Source organism: Tachypleus tridentatus, chromosome 6, assembly GCF_004210375.1.
Source record: "Tachypleus tridentatus isolate NWPU-2018 chromosome 6, ASM421037v1, whole genome shotgun sequence".
NCBI lineage: Eukaryota > Metazoa > Arthropoda > Merostomata > Xiphosura > Limulidae > Tachypleus > Tachypleus tridentatus.
In genome coordinates, this window is record NC_134830.1 from 1,528,584 (window position 1) to 1,549,608 (window position 21,025).

General features: G+C 38.2%; 1 long non-coding RNA gene across 1 annotated transcript; it reads right to left on the reverse strand.

Annotated features, from left to right (window-relative positions):
* Positions 1-5,313: 5,313 nt before the first annotated feature.
* LOC143254465 (uncharacterized) lies at positions 5,314-20,856 on the reverse strand. Its single transcript, XR_013030204.1, has 5 exons — positions 20,743-20,856; positions 20,395-20,435; positions 19,603-19,694; positions 7,606-7,789; positions 5,314-5,572 (listed from the first exon to the last, which is right to left on the reverse strand). It is a non-coding gene; the product is annotated as an uncharacterized LOC143254465 (long non-coding RNA).
* Positions 20,857-21,025: the final 169 nt, after the last annotated feature.

Genomic DNA, 21,025 nt, shown 5'->3' on the forward strand with positions numbered 1-21,025 from the left:
AATGTGAAACGATTCCAGAGCCAGTATAAATAGTGTAATTTGAGTACTGCTTAGCTTCTGTGTGATGCATGGCAAGAGAAATGACGTACACTTCAACAGTTGTAAAGGGATTATGCGTGCAACCACCAAACTATGACAGAGCCCACACAGTCACCTGACTTCGAACCATCTGTATAAATAGGAATATAAGGATGGTTCGAAAGATGTTCAGCAAATAACAGACAGTATTTCTAATCAGGAGTGTCTACTTTTCTCAAATGACTTAAAGATAGGTCACAACTGGGGACTGTAAGAAGCCATGGTGGGATGGGCTGGCCAGTGGATATAGCAATGTTATCCAAGGACAGATCAAATTCATTTAACTGTACCTGAATACGAAGGCAAAAAGGAACAATGGCATATTGTCTGTTCTGAAAACGTATGGCCCACCAAAGAAGGGAAACACAACCCCAGGTGGGATGCTTTGGTAAGGAACGAAGTTTCGAAGTATATAGTAAAGACAGTTGCAAACAGTAGAGGTGTAAAGAAGATTCACGAGACTATGTATTAACTCTGAACTGGGGAAGTGCAGAAAGCCCCGGTGAAGAGCCGAAGTCCTTAATGATGAATGAGGTCCAGTATTTTTAAGGCCACGATCCTAACAGAGCCATAGACCTGTGATCCAAAGTTAAGTTTCAATCGAATACGAACACAATATATAGAACATCAATCCACTCCTAAAGTGGTGGAAGAGAGGACATGGAAGATGTTCAGTGCTCTTGTACATTTGACTCACAGCTGCTTGATGTGTGGTTATAAAGGGCAACTTATGGTCAAAGATAAGCCCCAAGAACTTTGTCTCTGGGACCACAGGCAGCACAACTTCACTGATACGGAGTACAGGATCAGGATGAATACCCCGTTAGCAGCAAAGGTACATGCAAACAGTTTCAGAGAGATAGAGTTAAAACCGTTTGTTGTGGTCCACTTCAGTAAACGAGTGAGGGCAGTCTGTAGCTGCCGCTCAATATACCTCTTGTTTGACAACTGACATGAGATGTGAAAGTTGTCGATATAGAGCCCGTTTGCAACAGTAAGAGGGAATTGTTCAGTGATGGCACTAATCTTTATACTGAAAAGTGTGGCACTCAAAATACAGCCCTGAAGGACTCCAAGTACCTGTAGAAAAGAACAGGAAAGAGTCGAACCCACACGAAATCGGAATCGCCTGTCCATTAAAAAATTAATAAAAATTGGCAAATGACAACGTAACCCATATATATGGAGGTCTCGCAAAATGCCATACCTCCATGTTGTGTCATAAGCCATCTAAATGTCAAAAATATTGATGTAAAATGTTGTTTGAGAAAAGTTTCTCTGACTGACGTTTCAAGTTGAATTAGGTGGTCCATGGTGGAGTGCTGTCGTCGGAACCCACACTGGGTGGGCGAGAGGAGGTTGTTTGATTCGAGGAACCAAACAAGACGAGCATTAACCATCCTCTAAGGTCTTACAGAAACAGCTCATCAAAGGAACTGGATAGTAGTTTGAAGGAATCTTGGAATCCTTCCCAGGCTTGGAGACAGATAGGACAATAGCCTGGCATCAGGAAAAACATTCTCCTGCCAGATGTCCAACCGATGTACTGCCAGACTGATGAAGGGATAGTTTCAGTTCCACCAGTGTAAAGGAACGATTATAGTCATAGAGACAATCAGCTCGAAAGGAAAGAGGTGATTACTCTGCCCGAGTCTTCATGGCTAAGAAAGTGTAAGAAGAAACATATGTGCTAGATACCCAGCAAAAGCTTTTACCTAGAGTATCGGCGATGCTCCAGGTATCAGCCACTTCCTGGCTATCAGAGAGCAAGATCGAGAGGGGGACAGAGTGATATTGCCCACTGACCTTTTGAATCTTGTTCCATACGACTTTGGAGCTGGTGTTAGAATATGTACTGGTTGTGAACGTAATGAAGATTTCTTATGGCTTTGACGTATCCCAGGAAATGCCTGTACCCGGAACCAAAGAAAGTGGATCTTGGGGTTTGTTGGAATGTATGTAAGGGACAGAGATGGGTGTTGAAATTGATTTATCAACTTTTTTAATCATGGAAATCAAAAGGCTTTTCATTTGCCTTGAGAACGATTCTTTTGGAGGCACAGAGAGATCTGTTGGCACTCCTGCTGTTGTAGTGGAACGAAGTACAGCAGCATATGTCCGAGATGAGGTGGAGGACAGCAACTTTCGAGCCTCAGGATAGGTAATGTTATGAATCATTTTCAAATGCTGCAACTGTTTTTCCTCCAACCATTGAGGGCAAGAACGAAAGTAGGACGGGTAAGAACCATTGCAATTGACACAATGAGAGTCTGTTTCACACTCGTAGGCATCATGGTTCTTGCCACCACAACGAGCACATGTCAAGGAACCACGACATGACGTCTTTGAGTGACCGAACCTCTGGCATTCAAAACATTTGAGACGGTTTGGAATATATGGCCGTACTCTGCAATTAATATAACCTACCTTGATGATGGCAGGTTGACACGGTGATGTAAATGTCAGAATGAGGACATTGGTCGGCATCATAATTTCATCTTTGTGGGTGGAAGTACGCCTAACTGCAAAAACTTCTTGGTTGGAGAAACCAGCGAAAATCTTTTAATCAGGTATGTTCCCCAAATCTCTCTCAACCATAACTCCTCCTGACGAATTCAAAGTATAATGAGGTGTAACCTCAATAAGAATATCCCCAATTGGAATGGAAAAGAAGTTCACTGTGTTGAGATGTTTCCACCAATATGTCTCCAGATCGAAGCTTCTTTACTGACTTTGGAGAGCCAGCAACTCCCTCTAGTCTGTTCTGAATGAAAAAGAGAGACATCTGCCCTAATGGTTTGTCTGAAGTAAAATGTAATATTAGAAATTGAGGTACAAATGTTACAGATGTTGAAGACTGCTGCTCAGAATCTTCAAGACGTGATCGTTTACCTACGGACTGTTTTTTCACTATTTAATTTAAGATTTTATTTGGAGAATCCATAGTAAAAAAGAATATTTCAGTGCACACTGACCCCACCCACCATGGAGTCCTACGAGGGGACGCATTACAATGTCAAACAGGAACACCGTAGCAACGCCATGGCTTCGTGAGCACTATACCCAAACACCAGCATCAGATACAATGTCCACAACACTTGTTGAGAAGACCCACCACTGGTACGTGGTTGAACCTAGCTTAAGTGGACCAGCCAAATGACCCAATGGGGGCCACCCCTTGATAAAGCCATAATTTCTGTAGAAATTCAAGGCCAAAGTGATGCGTTGAAGTTGAACCCCTCAACCACCAGGATCCTCTCCTCCCCTTCACGGGTCACCACGCATGTCACACACGTGGGTGGATATTTACATCCAAGAGGAGGTGAACTGAAAGAACAGAACCTTCCCTGAAAGGTCCCCTCATCACGTGCAGGAATTCATATCGAGGGGAGATTAATAAAGAAAAATGCTATAATCACGGCTTCGATTCCGCCCGTAGACACAAAAGACCTCCTGATGTTGGTGTGTTTAAATACACTTTTTTCTTTTCGTGTACTTCCAATTCCACGAACATAAAAGTTATTATAAGCATTTTGTTTTATCCACATCGTAACGTAACGTATGATTAAATAGGTTTAGCTACTAAGCTCTTTTCATTAAGTAAACTCCAGATCCCTAGTAGTGATTGTTTTGCCACATTCTTACAAACATCGATACCAGTTTAAATATTTGTTTTATTTAATCAAAGCAAACTCGTACACACAGTAAATACGAGATCTGTTTTCCGAAACTATACGAGAGTTAACTGGGCTACTCATTCTTAATTTAGTAATGGTAGGCTAGACAGATATGTACCAGGGCCTACAGCCAAGCTTTAGGCTACTGTTTAACCAGATAAACATACACTTTTATTAACTGTCAAATGTTTAAAATAAAGTACATTCTTTAAGACACACAGTAAGACCACTTCCGCAGTTTCGATAGCACAAACAGCTGAGTATTGTTACACTGAAGAAAGGTGTTAATGTTACACATGCCTCTGAAAATGAAAAGTACCCATTTTGAAAGCACTCAGATTGTAGGGTTTCATAACTATAAATTGGTTGTTAAATGTAGTGTTCTTGTAACATCGCATGTACTTTACCTATGATTAACTTATAGTTTTCCCAGTGACTCAGTGTGTTTCTATGGTTTTATTATTTCACTGACCTGGTTCTAGTGTACTTTATGGTTTTATTGATTGTTAAATGTAGTGTTCTTGTAACATCACATGTACTTTACCTATGATTAACTTATAGTTTTCCCAGTGACTCAGTGTGTTTCTATGGTTTTATTATTACACTGACCTGGTTCTAGTGTACTTTATGGTTTTATTAATTGTTAAGTGTAGTGTTCTTATAACATCACATGTACTTTACCTATGATTAACTTATAGTTTTCCCAGTGACTCAGTGTGTTTCTATGGTTTTATTATTTCACTGACCTGGTTCTAGTGTACTTTATGGTTTTATTGATTGTTAAATGTAGTGTTCTTGTAACATCACATGTACTTTACCTATGATTAACTTATAGTTTTCCCAGTGACTCAGTGTGTTTCTATGGTTTTATTATTTCACTGACCTGGTTCTAGTGTACTTTATGGTTTTATTGATTGTTAAATGTAGTGTTCTTGTAACATCACGTGTACTTTACCTATGATTAACTTATAGTTTTCCCAGTGACTCAGTGTGTTTCTATGGTTTTATTATTTTACTGACTTGATTCTAGTGCACTTTATGGTTTTATTAATTGTTAAATGTAGTGTTCTTGTAACATCACATGTACTTTACCTATGATTAACTTATAGTTTTCCCAGTGACTCAGTGTGTTTCTATGGTTTTATTAATTGTTAAATGTAGTGTTCTTGTAACATCACGTGTACTTTACCTATGATTAACTTATAGTTTTCCCAGTGACTCAGTGTGTTTCTATGGTTTTATTATTTCACTGACCTAGTTCTAGTGAACTTTATGGTTTTAGTAATTGGCTGACCCTAAAACAAAGTGTTTCTATGGTTTGAAGACGTCTGGTCACAAAGTTTACACATGTACAATAAGTGAAATGTTTGAAACTCTTTGGCATATGTGCAAGAAGGACAGAGGACAATGTCAGCTTAAACAGAGGCATGTTTACTCTGTTGTTTCTAGAGTGGAACCAGAAAATGCACCGTAGATAAAAACATTGTGTTTTTAATAAAAAGTGTTAGTTTAATTCTGTGAAGTTGTAACACATAGTCGTTTAAACAAACTGCCAACACAACAGAAACAAACTTACTTTAATGAAAATATATTTTTTACAATGTGATGTCAAAAGATAGAAAAACAGTGAATGAAAGAGCACAAGACATTAGGAAGAATATTTCATAATGTCAAATCTATAAACTACAAAAAGTTCCCACCCTCAACTGGAAATGTTATTTATGTGCATCAATCTTATCTCCTGGTGCAACACAAAACTCACACTTTAAAGAAGAGAATCTTTGTCTTCTGGTCACAAACAGGGATCTGTCATTCTTCTGTAAGATATTTAGTTATAATGGTATTACATTAATAATATTAAAAACCTTCTATGAACTAAATTGACGTTTTTGTTTGTTAAAACGTCTAACTGTTAGATTTCTCACATAAAGTAATCAATACGTACCATTGGTGGGCGTTACAAAACCTTATGAATAAAGATATTCTTGTACAAATACTTTATGTGACTGAAATATGACCATCAATCTTAGTGAAAATAACTGATTAAATAACTATATATTACATTCTAACTATAACTATATACACACACACATTATAAATATTTCACACATGAAATTTAAAAAATGTTTGATACTAAAAGTATTTTTAATCTTAAAACGAAAATTACTTTTCTTGTTGAATAGGCAACATGGAAAATGAATAAACAGGCATGAGAGAAATGTTGCATAAGAAACCTTAAAGCTTAATAAAACAATTTGATATTTTGTGAATGAAAGCACTGTAATGTTTATTGACAATATGCCAAATTTTGTAAACCTATGTTTACTAATTTTAAAGTTATAGAATGAAAACTGTAATAAGCATAAAATGGTTACAAGGTCAGTCCAGAGCTGACAAAGTAAAGTAAAAAAATAGAATAACAACTTGATAAACAACTGAAGAAGTACAAACTTGGTAGCTTAGACTCCAACATTACTGTACAAACAAACAACTGAAGAAGTACAAACTTGGTAGCTTAGACTCCAACATTACTGTACAAACAAACTTATAAAATCTTTCATCTTAAACAACTGAAGAAGTACAAACTTGGTAGCTTAGACTCCAACATTACTGTACAAACAAACAACTGAAGAAGCACAAACTTGGTAGCTTAGACTCCAACATTACTGTACAAACAAACTTATAAAATCTTTCATCTTAAACAACTGAAGAAGTACAAACTTGGTAGCTTAGACTCCAACATTACTGTACAAACAAACTTATAAAATCTTTCATCATAAACAACTGAAGAAGTACAAACTTGGTAGCTTAGACTCCAACATTACTGTACAAACAAACTTATAAAATCTTTCATCATAAACAACTGAAGAAGTACAAACTTGGTAGCTTAGACTCTAACATTACTGTACAAACAAACTTATAAAATCTTTCATCTTAAACAACTGAAGAAGTACAAACTTGGTAGCTTAGACTCCAACATTACTGTACAAACAAACTTATAAAATCTTTCATCATAAACAACTGAAGAAGTACAAACTTGGTAGCTTAGACTCTAACATTACTGTACAAACAAACTTATAAAATCTTTCATCATAAACAACTGAAGAAGTACAAACTTGGTAGCTTAGACTCCAACATTACTGTACAAACAAACTTATAAAATCTTTCATCATAAACAACTGAAGAAGTACAAACTTGGTAGCTTAGACTCCAACATTACTGTACAAACAAACTTATAAAATCTTTCATCATAAACAACTGAAGAAGTACAAACTTGGTAGCTTAGACTCTAACATTACTGTACAAACAAACTTATAAAATCTTTCATCTTAAACAACTGAAGAAGTACAAACTTGGTAGCTTAAACTCCAACATTACTGTACAAACAAACTTATAAAATCTTTCATCTTAAACAACTGAAGAAGTACAAACTTGGTTAAACTCCAACATTACTGTACAAACAAACTTATACAATCTTTCATCATAAACAACTGAAGAAGTACAAACTTGGTAGTTTAGACTCTAACATTACTGTACAAACAAACTTATAAAATCTTTCATCATAAACAAAGAAACAATTATTTAAAAGGATTTGAAAGCAAACGCTACAACATGACTAAATTAAATTACCACATCATGTTCAACAACTGTTGATTTTAATTGCTGCAAGTGGTTCTTTGTCCTACCATTACAATATGCAGTTGCTTGTTTCTTGATATATTAAGATACTTACAGGACAAGTCAGTTGCAAGATACAGTCAGCAACCACTGTGGATATTACTTCAAGTGGTTTTTTGACCTACCATTATAATATGCAGTTGTTTGTTTCCTAATATATTAAGATACTTACAGGAGAAGTCCGTTAGAAGATATGGTCAACAACTGTTGTGGATGTTACTTCATGTCGTTCTTCGACCTACTGCTTCAACTTGAAATCCAATAGCGAGTAACTCATCCACATTTAGGATTTTTCTTCCATCAAATATAAATGCAGGTTTTAGCATGGAGTTATATATCTTCTTATAGTCTAAATGCTACAATAATAAAAATGTTGTAACTTGATGCATTCACTCTGTCTGACAGAAAGTAAACTTTATATATACTTTTAAATTTATCTGTATGAGTTCTAATAGATCATTAAGTTCTCAATATCTAAATTTAATATATTTTATGTGCGCGTGTGTGTAGACAACTTAGGAACATTGATTTGTTACCCCTCATAACATATTTAGAAATACTTCACATTCGTGGAAAATTGTATGAATGATTTTGTTTGTTTGTTTTTGAATTTCACACAAAGCTACTCGAGGGCTATCTGTTCTAGCCGTCCCTAATTTAGCAGTGTAAGATTAGAGGGAAGGCAGCTAGTCATCACCACCCACCGCCAACTCTTGGGCTACTCTTTTACCAACGAATAGTAGAACTGACCGTCACATTATAACGCCCCCACGGCTGAAAGGGCGAGCATGTTTGGCGCGACGGAGATGTGGACCCGCGACCTGCAGATTACGAGTCGCACGCCTTAACACGCTTGGCCATGCCGGGCCTGTATGAATGAGCTACAAGTCACCAGTTACACACGGTGACCATTAAAGTCAGGAACGGTTAACAGTTACCACAATCAAACCAAAACTAAAACCAAACATATACCAGATTCAAATGAAAACTAACGAATAAAATAAAATAGATACAAGAGTTTCTGGTGAAATCAAACAGCTGCCATGGACAGACCAAAGGTCACAGAGAAAGCCAAAGGGTCACCAGAAATAAACAAAATATATATACCGCACCTTGCTAAAGTATTCACACCCTTACAACAGAAACTTGCAAATGGAACTTTATACCGAGAACCTAGACAATCTGCCTCAGACTGATGAAGTTAGAAAACACTGATGTTTTATGTAAGTCAGTTTAAAATATCACATTAGTATTCAACCTATTTACTACAGCAACCCTAAATCAATTCAGGTGTAAAATATCACTGTAATGGTCTCCAAATTAAGCCATCTGTCCAAACAGGCAGGCAGGAAACTGGTTAGGGATGCCACTGTGAGGCCAGCAGTGACTTTGAAAGATCTGCACTATTTTTGAAATGTTTCACTTGAGTTTCAGACATGATACTTTTCAATGTTCATACATCAACAATATCCTGGTTCCTACACAAAGCTGGTCTTTAAGGGCGAGTGATAAGAAAAAAGTTATTACTGGAAAACAAAAGAATCATCTTATATCTTGTACGGAGTTATAACAAAGTGTAACTAACACTGCAAATATGTGACAGAAGATTTTGTGGTCAGATGAGCAAAATAGTTACCTTACCTCTCTAAATTGTAAGACTTACATCTTGGGCAAGCATATCATCCAGTAAACATCAGTCCCAACTGTCAAACATAGTGGTGGCAGCATCATATTATAGGATACTTGCCAGGATTGAGAGGAAAGATGGATGATGCAAAGTATAGACAAATCCTAGAGGCAAACCTGCTTGACTCAGCCAAGAATATAAAACTAGGTCAAAAATTCATATTTCATTGGGCCAAAGCTGCAATGGGATTATTTCAAAAGAATACAAAAAGGGAATGTCCTGGAGTGGCCCAGTCAAAGTCCTGAGTCGAATCCATTGAAACATTTATGGCAAAATTTGAAGATTGCTGTCCATCAACAATCCTCACTGAACTTTTCAAAATTGGAACAATTTTGTCAGAACGAATGAATAAATATTGTACCATTTTTTGTGGGAAGCTCTATCTATCTAAAATCACTCACAAAAGTAACAGCTACCAATGGTGTTTCTGCTAAACACGGACCTGGGAATGGGGTGAGAACACATGCTGTCATTAAATTTCAAGTAACATATTTTCTTTGTAAGTTTTGCTACAATTTAACTTCTTAAACACAACAGTCTCATGTTTGATCATTATTGTTCTGAATAAAAACAATAAAAATTGTTTACGTTATTTGAATTTCATCAAAACGTAACCTTACTATTAGGGATGAATACTTCTGCTAAGCAATACATGTGTGTATATATAAATATATATATATACATACGTATACACACACATTATGGAAACAGTCTGTAGCTGGGCTCTTCCAAAGCTACAAATATAAACTTCATTTACTGATTAAACTAAAACAGACTAGTTAGTTGGGTGATTGTTTGGCATTTATTGGCATAAAGCAACGAAGCTATCTGTACCAAACAACCAGTAAACATAATGCAAGTGAAACTGTAATAAAACATAAATCAAAGTACAACAAAACAATATCTGAAGTTCAGAAAAAAAAGATTTCAATAGGATTTAAGAGGTCAATTGCAGTAAAAAGAAGTAACACGAACAAGTTGTACAGTGTCAAACAACGGAGGTAAACCCATTAAAAAGACATCTTTAAAAAGGTGCCACCTTTCGCAATCATAATAAATGAACAACAGTAAAATAAGGGACATTGTAACTTGGGTGTCACAAAGACCACATATTGGTGGATTAATCCCATATAAAAGAACATTATGCAATGAAAAACTATGACAAGGACAATTATTTTCTTCTGATTCTTACAGAAACAAGACGGCCAAAGAACGAAAGATGTAATCTAGAAAAGCTTGTTTACTCATTCCAAATAGACTGCCAACTGACATAAAGCTGGAACTTTAAGAAAAAACTGTGGTCCATATATAAAGCAATCACAGCTATAACAGCACCAGATTAGATGGATTTAGCTAAGATGTCAGCAAATGTATTCCTGAGAATACTGAGACGACTACGGAAAAGACTAGTAGAGTCAGTGTTTACAGTATAACTGGTAGAGGACTAGTAGAGTCAGTGTTAACAGTATAACTGGTAGAGGACTAGTAGAGTCAGTGTTTACAGTATAACTGGTAGAGGACTAGTAGAGTCAGTGTTTACAGTATAACTGGTAGAGGACTAGTAGAGTCAGTGTTTACAGTATAAATGGGGTAAAGCTTCTACATGGCCCAGAGCAAAAGAAGTTTGATACAACTTGGTAGTGAACACAGAAAACTGTACAGGAGATCCTATTAACAACAACAGAGTCACAACAAACTATGTCTGAGCCCACAGAGACACCTAATTTCAAACCATACCTGTAAACAGGAATAGAAGAATGGGTTAAAAGATGTTCAGGAAATAGAAGACAGTACTTCCATCTAAAGTATCTACCTTCCTCAGGTGACTCAACCAAAGGTCACAGATTGGGATGGTAAAAAAGCCATAGTAAGATGGACTGATCAGTGGAGATAGCAATATTATCCAAGGACAGACCCAATTCAGCTAGATGCACCTGAATACAAAGACCAAAAGCAGGAATGGAAGACCATCTATTGAGGAAGAGTATAGTCCACTTTGGAAGAAAGATATAATCCCAGATGGGAAGCTGTGGTAAGAATTAAAGTTTAGAAGCATACTGCAAAAACGTTGCAAATGGTGGAGGTTAAGAGGAGATTTGTGGGTATTAGTGTACAAACTTTGGGCTGTATAAGTATGGAAAACCCTGTGCAGAGCCAAATCCCCAAATGGTGAATGGCATCCGGCATCTTCAAGGCCGAGGTTGTGGCAGAACCTCAGACAAGAGAGCCGTAGTCCACTTTGGAGCAAAAGAGGATGCAATAGATCTTGAGCACAGTACATCAATCCATTCTCCAAGAGGTAGAAGAGAGGATGCATAGGATGTTCAGTGCCCTTGTATACTTGACACATAACTACTTGATGTGAGAAAGGAAAGTCAGCTTACAGTCAAAGATAAGCCCCAATAACTTTCCCTCAGGGACCACAAGAAGAACAAAATTACTGTGGTGGAGCTTGGAACCAGGATGCGCATGATTTTAGAGAAAGATAAATTATAACCGTTTGCTGTGGTCTACTTCAATAAATGATTGAAGGCAGCCTGAAGCTGCTGCTCAGTAAACCACATGCTTGACGACGGACATGAGATACGGAAGTAATCAGCATAGAGCCCATTTGCAACAACAGGAAGAAGTTGTTTAGTGACAACATTAATCTTAACACTGAAAAGTGAAATACTTAATACACTACTCTCAGAGACTCCAAGTTCCTGTGGAAAAGAATAAGAAAGTGTTATATCTACGTGGACTTGCAACCACTTGTTCAGTAGAAAGTTCCGAATAAAAAGGGTAAATAATCATGCAACCTATAGCAGTGGAGATCCTACAAAATGTCCTACTTCCACAATGTCATAAACCTTCTCAAGATCAAATAAACACGGAAACAAGATGTTTCCTCTTTAGGAACATGTCCCCGATTGACATTTCAAGATGTTTCCTCTTTAGGAACATGTGCCCGATTGACATTTCAAGTCGAAGCAGGTAGTTCATGGTGGAGTCTGTTGACGGAACCTTCGTTAAGTGGATAAAGGAGGAAGTTTCATTCAAGGAACCAAACATTAACCATCCTTACAGAGACAACTAACTGGATGATAATTAGTAGGAATTCTTCCCACGCCCAAATAAAGGAACAATGGCAGATTATCTGTTGTTAAAAAGTGTGGTTTATTGTGGTTGGAGTCCAGGTAGGATGCTGTGGTAAGGACCAAAGTCTGGAAGCATACATTAGAGACAGTTGCAAATGGCGAATATACAGAGGGGGCTCATGAGATTCCACATACAGACTTTGCATAGGAGAAGTACAAAAAGCTCCAATACAAAGCCAAAGCCCCTGGTGATGGTTGATTGATTGATTGATTTAGTGTTTTAAGGCACAAAGCAGCGAGGCTATCTGCGCCAGACATTCGGTAAAAATGTAAAAAAAAATAAAAAATAAATGTAGTAATAGACATAAATGGAAATGAAGGTAAAACAAAAAAGTATAAAACCAATGTTGACACCTAGTCTACAATGTTAAGATAGAAGGCAGAGTATAAGAAGTTGTAAGGTATTTACTCTAGCAAAAAGGTAATTATCATAACCCGCCAGGAAGACTAACAGGTAAGTTCAAGAACCACCGTCAGTCACTTGAAGTTGGTCTTTCCAGTCCTGGTTCTGGGTTATGTGTCATAGCAACCAGTATCAAAATGTAAAAGAATAGAAGTTTTAAAAGATACATAGCAAAATTGTAACAATGAGTAGCCAAATGTCCAGTAAAAAGATAAAGTCAAGTAAATGGAGTAAAATTTGTAAAAGTAATTGAAGATAAAAGCAAAACGGCAATTAAAACAGAAAATGGTGTAAAAACCAATGGTGACATCCAGTCTTCAAAGTTGTAAAATATTTACTCTAGCAAAAAGGTAATGATCATAACCCGCCAGGAAGACTAACAGGTAAGTTCAAGAACCACCGTAAATCACCTGAAGTTGGCCTTTCCAGTCCTGGTTCCGGGTTATGTGTCATAGCAGCTATTATCAAAATGTAAAATAATAAAAGTTTTAAAAGACACTCCGCAAAATTGTAACAATGAGTAGCCAAATGTCCAGTAAAAAGATAAAAGTCAAGTAAATGGAGTAAAATTTGTAAAAGTAATTGAAGATAAAAGCAAAACGGCAATTAAAACAGAAAATGGCGTAAAAACCAATGTTGACATCCAGTCAACAAAGTTGTAAAGAACTACCTGTAGCAGAATGGTAATGATCATAACCTGCCAGGAAGACTAACAGGTAACTATAAAAACCACCGTCAGTCACCTGAAGCTGGTCTTTCCAGTCCTGGTTCCGGGTTATGAGTCAATATGGCCAGTACTAAAAATTTAAGTAGTAAAAGTGTGAAATGATATGCAGCAAAGTATAATAACAACTCGCCAGGACGACTAACGAGTAGTTCAAACGGATAGTTCAAACAGTAACGTTAGTCACCTGAAGTTGGCCTTTCTAGTCCTGGTGTCGAGTTATTTAATGTTCTGGCCATTGTCCAATGTCAAATTGAAGGAGAGAGGTTAAAACTGTAAAAAAGGAACCACAATTAAAAAGGTGTAATGAATAAATATGCAACACTTAAATGAGATTAAAAGATTAATGGCCATTAAAAATTAAAAACATTATCAAGGTGGACAGAGTCACCATCACCAATAACTCTGTCCAATGTTACAGACTGACCCTGGGAAAAATATGTTTAAAATATTGCCGTCGTTGAGAATTGTAACGATGGCAAGAAAGTAAAACGTGGCTGATAGTGATTTGAGTGTTACACAAACTACACATTGGTGCATCAGTTCCAGATAAAAGAAAATGATGAGTTAAAAAACTGTGACCAATGCGTAGCCTAGTGAGAACAACTTCCTCCTTCCGAACTTTACGGAAGCTAGATGGCCAAAGTCCAATTTTGGGTTTGATTTGAAAAGTTTGTTGTCACGTTGCTCACCCAAGTGGACTGCCAGCTGGCACGGAGCCGAGCCTGAAGACAACACCATAGTCCATGTACGGAATAGGCATAGGAGTGATGGTACTGAAGCAGACATATTTAGCTGCCATGTATGCAAGCTCGTTCCCGCGATACCAACATGGCCTGGTATCCAGAAAAACTGGATTGAAGTAGCTGCTAATGAGAAATGGGCCAGTCGGTTTCGAATATCAGCGAGAATAGGATGTGAGCTAACGTGTAGCGATTCCAAGGCAAGTATAGAACTAAGCGAATCAGTATAAATAGTGCAGTTGGAGTACTGCTCAGCTGCAATATAATCCAGGGCAAGAGATATGGCATACAGTTCAGCAGTGAACACAGAAGCTGTAGAAGGGATTCTGCGCGCAACTACTGACCCATAGCAGAGCCCACTAAATTACCTGATTTGGAACCATCTGTATAAATGGAAACTGAATGATTGTTTGAAAGATATTCATTGAATAAAAGACGGTACTTCCAAACTGGAGTATCTGCCTTTTTTCAGGTGATTGAAAGAAAGGTCACATTTGAGGGCTGTAATAAGCCATGGTGGGATGGGCCAACCTGTGGAATCTGCAATGTTATCCAAGGACAGACCCAATTTATCCAATTGCGCCCGGATGCGAAGGCCAAACGGAGCAATGACAAATCGTCTGTTCTGAAAAAGTACTGCCCACCGAGGAAGGAAAACACATTTCCAGGTGGGATGCTTTGGTAAGGAATGAAGTTTCGAAGTATAGTGTAAAGATAGTTGCAAACGGCGAAGGTGTAGAGAAGGTTCATGAGATTCAATGTATATACTTTGAACTGGAGAGGTACGGAAAGCCCCAGTGCAGAGTCAAAGTCCTTGGTGATGAATGGGGTCCAGCATCTTTAAGGCCGAGGGTCTGGCAGAGCCATAGACCATTGATCCATAATCGAGTTTCGATCTAATAAGAGCACGATATACCTTTAACATTGAACAGCGATCTGCCCCCCCAACTGGTAGAAGAGAGAACACGGAGGATGTTCAGTGCTGTTGTGCATTTGACCCGAAGCTGCTTTAAGTGTGGTATAAAGGTCAGTTTACGATCAAAGATAAGCCTCAAGAACTTGGTCTCCGGGACCACTGGCAGCAAAACTTCACCGATATGAAGTTCAGGATCAGGGTGAATACCCGTCGACGGCAAAAGTGCATGCATACAGTTTTGGAGAGAGAGAAATTAAAGCCGTTCGCCAGAGTCCACTTCCGTACACAATTGAGGTCGGTTTGTAGTTGCCGCTCAATATATCTCATGTTTGACGACTGACATGTGAAAGTCGTCGACATACAGCCCATTCGCAACAGTGAGAGGGAGTTGTTTAGTGATTGCATTTATCTTTATACTGAAGAGTGTAACACTCAATACACAGCCTTGAGGGACTCCAAGTTCCTGTACAAAAGAACGGGAAAGTGTCGAACCCACACGAACTTGGAATCTCCTGTCCATTAAAAATTTTTTAATAAACATGGGTACATGGCCACGTAACCCATATGTATGGAGGTCTCGCAAAACGCCATACCTCCATGTTGTGTCGTAAGCCTTCTCTATGTCAATGAATATTGATACAAGATGTTGGCGGTTGAGAAAGGCTTCTCTGATAGATGTTTCAAGACGAATTAGGTGGTCTGTGGTGGAGTGCTGTCGACGGAACCCACACTGGGTGGGAGAGGAGGTTGTTTGATTCAAGGAACCAAACAAGACGAGCATTAACCATCCTTTCTAATGTCTTACAGAGACAGCTCGTCAAAGCAATTGGACGGTAGTTTGAAGGAATCTTGGGATCTTTCCCTGGCCTAGAGAAAGGTAAAATAATAGCCTGGCGCCAGGCATCAGGAAAAACATTATCCTGCCAGATCCGGTTGAAAACAATCAGAAGGACATCAAGAGAAGCAGGAGATAGATAGTGCAGCATGTCATAATGAATATCATCAGGTCCAACAGACGTACTGGCAGACCGAAGAAGGGCCATTTTTTAGTTCCACCAGGGTAAAGGGACAATTATAGTCAAAGAAACAGTCAGTTCGAAAGGAAAGAGGTGATCGCTCTGCCCGAGTCTTGATGGCCAGGAAGGTGGAGGAACAAGCAGAAGTGCTAGATACCCGGCAAAAGCTTTCACCTAGAGTGTTAGCAATGTTCCGAACATCAGTCACCTCCTGACCATCAGAGAGTAAGATCGAGAGGGGGGACAGAATTGTAGTGCCCATTGACCTTTCGAATCCTGTCCCATATGATCTTGGAACTGGTGGTAGAAGATATGCTGGTTGTGAACTTAATCCAAGATTCCTTCTGGCTTTGACGTCTTACCCACCCAGCATGTGCACGGGCCCGTTGGAAAGCAACCCGGTTTGAAAATGTAGGATATCTAGGAAAAGTATCCCAGGCCCGCTTTTGAGCCTTCCGTGCTAAGTGGCAAGCAGGATTCCACCACGGACGAGGATATCGTGGAAAACGTGTCGAGGTTTTAGGAATACACTGAGCAGCTGCATGTGTAATACAGTCAGTTACCGCTGCTACACAGTCGTCTATTGATGGCTGATTTACGATGGCAGGATCAAGTTCTGCGAGAGCAGTGAAAGTGGACCAGTCTGCCTGATCCAGCTTCCACCGGGGCACACGGGTTGGGTGGCATCGACCACGGCAAGTCTCTCTCAAAAGGATCAGAAAATGATCACTGCCTAGTGGATTACTGTCAACCCTCCAAGATAAATGGGAGAATAATGAAGAGGAGCAAACTGAGAGATCAATAGCGGTAAAGGACTGACTAGGTGCATGAAAGTAAGTGGAAGAACCAGTATTGAAAAGAGAAAGATTGTGATCAGAGAGCATCCGCTCTACAGATCGGCTCCTCCCATCAATAATAGCACTTCCCCAGAGGGGATGATGTCCATTAAAATCCCCTAGGATTAGAAATGGAGATGGCAATTGTTCAACAAGAGCATCAAAATCTGATTGATCATATGTCTCTCCAGGGGATAGGTACAGAGAACAAACAGTGATGGTATGACCCAAGGAAACACGGATGGCTACAGCCTCCAAGGGTGTGTTGAGTGACAAAGACAGGGTGGGCACGTGTTGATCAACCAACAGTGCCACCCCTCCATGTACTCGACCATCACACAACCTGTCATTTCTGTACAGAGGAAACTGCCGAATGGAGACAGTATCAGCAGTTTTGAGAAATGTTTCTTGTAAAGAAAGACAAACAGGATGGTAGGAAGCAATCAGCGTTTTGATATCATCCAGATTAGAACGTAAACCTCGACAGTTCCATTGTATCAAGGTGGCCATTTTAAGAATGGGTAGGTGAAGTGGCTGGAGAACCCTTCGGTTTACGACCACGTCTTTTTTTCTTTACTGTCTTTAGTCGGAGGAGGTCTATCAACCTCCATGGATCCTGCTCTGGGTCGGGTGGGCAGATTTTGTTATTGGAAGGGGAATCCAGTGACTGAGGACGCGAATGAATAATTGTTTTGTCTCTTGTGGTGGGAGAAAAAGATGTATCAGAAGAAATGCCTGTATTTGAAACTGAAGGACGTGGATCTTGAGGTTTGTTGGAAGGTATGGGAGGAACAGAGATGAGTGTGGAAGTCGATTCATCAACCTTTTTAACCATGGAGGTCAAAAGGCTTTTCATTTGTTTTGAAAACGATTCTCTTGGAGGCACAGAGAGATCTGTCTGCACCCCCACTGTAGTTGTGGAATGAAGTGCAGGAGCATATGACCGAGATGGAGTTGTGGACAGCAATTTCCGAGCCTCAGGATAACTAATGTTATGTGTCGTTTTCAAACGCTGCACATCTTTTTCCTCCAACCATTTTGGGCAAGAATGAAAGTAAGAGGGATGAAAACTATTGCAGTTTACGCAATGTGGGTTCATGTCACAGTCATAGGCATCGTGGTCCTTGCCTCCACAACGAGCACATGTCAGGGAACCACGACAAGATGTCTTTGAGTGGCCGAATCTCTGACATTGGAAACATCGAAGAGGGTTTGGTATGTATGGCCGAACCCTGCAAATGAGATAACCTGCCTTGATGGTAGCAGGTGCACGTGGTGAAGTAAATGTTAAAACGAGGGTATTTGTTGGCAGTGTAACTCCATCTTTGCGAGTGGAGATGCGCCTCACTGCAGAAACTCCTTGAGTGGAGAGACCAGCGAAAATCTCTGACTCGGGAACGTTCTTGAAATCCCTTTCAACAATAACTCGTCGTGAAGAATTCAAGGTAGCATGGGGTGTAACCTCAATAGGTATATCCCCAATTGCCTTTGAATTCAAGAGGAGTTCACTGTGTTGGGATGTGGATGTTTCAACCAATATGTCACCAAATCGAAGTTTCTTTACTGACATTGGAGAGCCAGCAAGTCCCTCTAGTCCCTTTTGAATAAAAAAAGGGAACATTTGCCCTAATGGTTTTTCCGAAAGAGAATGTAATATAAGAAAATGAGGTACGTGTGTTACTGATGTTGAAGATTGCTGTTCTGAGTATTCAAGACGTGGTCGCTTACCCATTGACTGTTTTTTTTTACAATTTTATTTAAATTTTTTAGAGGATCCATAGGAAAAAGGAAAAATTTCGGTACCCACTGACCCCACCCACCATGGAGCCATACAAGGGGACGCACTACAAAGTCACGCAAGGACAATGCAGCAACGCTAGGGTTTCGTGAGCACTATACCCAAACACCAGCATCAGGCACAATGTCCACAACACCCGTTGAGAACATCCAGCATTGGCACTTGGTTGAATTTAGTCCAAGTGGACCAGCCGATTGACCCAAGGGGGGCCACCCAAAGGCCGCCCGTCTACAGGAATTCGAGGCCAAAGTGGTGTGTTAGGGTTGGACCCCTCACCAACCAGGATTCTCTCATCCCCTTCACGGGTCGCCACGCACGGCAAACACGTGGGTGGATGTTTAGATCCTAGAGAAGGTAACCAGATAGAACAGAACCTTCCCTGGGAGGTCCCTCACCAAGTACAGGAATCCACACCGAGGGGCCCTGGTGATGGACAGGATCCAACATTTTTAGTGCTGAGTTCTAAAGTACAGATAATCAAGTACATTAGAGCAAACATATGATAACATTTAAAATTTTACTGAATAAAAATGTTTAATATATATCTATTAGGTTTGAGATATTACACAAATGCGATTTTAAAGTTTTTACACAAAACAAATATTTTTAATCACATATTCAAAACCACTTTGTATCATATAGTTAGCATTATGAGTGCAAAATGTCATAATAAAATGATAAACAATTCTTTAGTTAAATACTTAATAAAAAAATTTAAATTTTTATTGTTTATAACAGTCTGTGAAAAACTTGTAGTAACTAATCTCATGGTTACATGACACACAACTTGTAACCATAGAGTTAGAATCTTAAACTATATTCCCCATTACTCTTTTCACAAGTCCCTCTTTCCCTGTAACAACTCTCATGTCTTATGTTTATATTATTTTCAAAGCCTAAACATACCAAGAACTCACTCCACTCTGTACAGATGACCACTGCATGGGCTCCTTCTGAGGCTGAATATGGATTTGTATGAAATGACAGCAACTCTAGAACTGCAGATAAAAGGCCTTGTACATAATATATTGGACAGTTTTAAGGAAGGTTCAGTGATTAAGTACAATAAAATGGCAGCAGAAAAACATAAGTAGCTTGAACCTAATTCATTCTAATGATATACGTTTTAGTGAAATTGGTAAAGAAGACAGATGCTATGGCCATGTAAGGTTAAAACATTCTCAAATGAATAGTTTTATTACTTATGAGTAGAATATTTTTATATAGATAAAATACATGGCATATCAGTAAAAGTTATGATAAATCAAGCACTGGAAAGGTCTATGAAGAAGACTTACCTTTAAATAGTAAAGCAACTAGTCATTTAATAGTAAAACAACTGGTCATCTGATGGTTGTATTTTTAAATTTTTTAAATTTCATGCTCAGGAATATCAGTAACTTACAAATACCATAATGTTGGAAAAATGAGATTATTTATATTCTAGTATTATTTCTTTGTTTCCATATCATTGAAAATATTACTCAAACGATAAGTCATATAAAGATCATTTAATATTGTAAGAAAATAGGTCAGTAGGCATTAAAACTATGAGGAAAACGTCATGAAGGAAAGCATTATAATAGTTTTATCATTAAATAAAAACCTTTAACTACACTATAGATAAGTCACTTATAAACGTATGTACTTCAATATGATACAACATGAAACACAATAAGAAAAACAAACACACAAGACCTTTTTCTGGTTCATCTGTAATATCTGGGTGTGTGAGATCTCTATAAACAAGATAAAAGACAAAATTATAAATAAAAACCTTTACTGTTTTGTAATTTGAATAAGGTTAGTTTTCTGTGTAATAAACAGTCAGTTCATGTTTTATTCTAACTTGAATAATCTTGAGTTGTATTAAAACTATGAAGCAGACATGTTTGCTTATAATAAGATTTTAAAAATGTCTTAACAGAAAGTGAATAAAACCTAATTTACTAAGGTCCAAATACACTACATCAAGCATGACATGTTTATATCAAAATTATTATATTCATTATACCTTCACTAAGCTGTATGAATGTCCAGACTTACTCAATTATTTGTTGTTGATTTACTTTGGGGTCATAAATGGATAAGAGGGCTCCTTCTTCTAACAGATGTTTACAGACATAGATAGCAGGAGATTCTCTACAATATTAACAATCAGTTGTTAATATTAAATGAGAAAAGTTTGATTGTATTTAAAAATGAGAAAACAAAATTTTTAATTACATATGAAAAGGATTATAAAAATATATAATTTTTCCTACACTGAAAATGTATTTCTAATAAATACTTACCTTCCTATTACATCATTTATTTGTGTTCAGTGCTG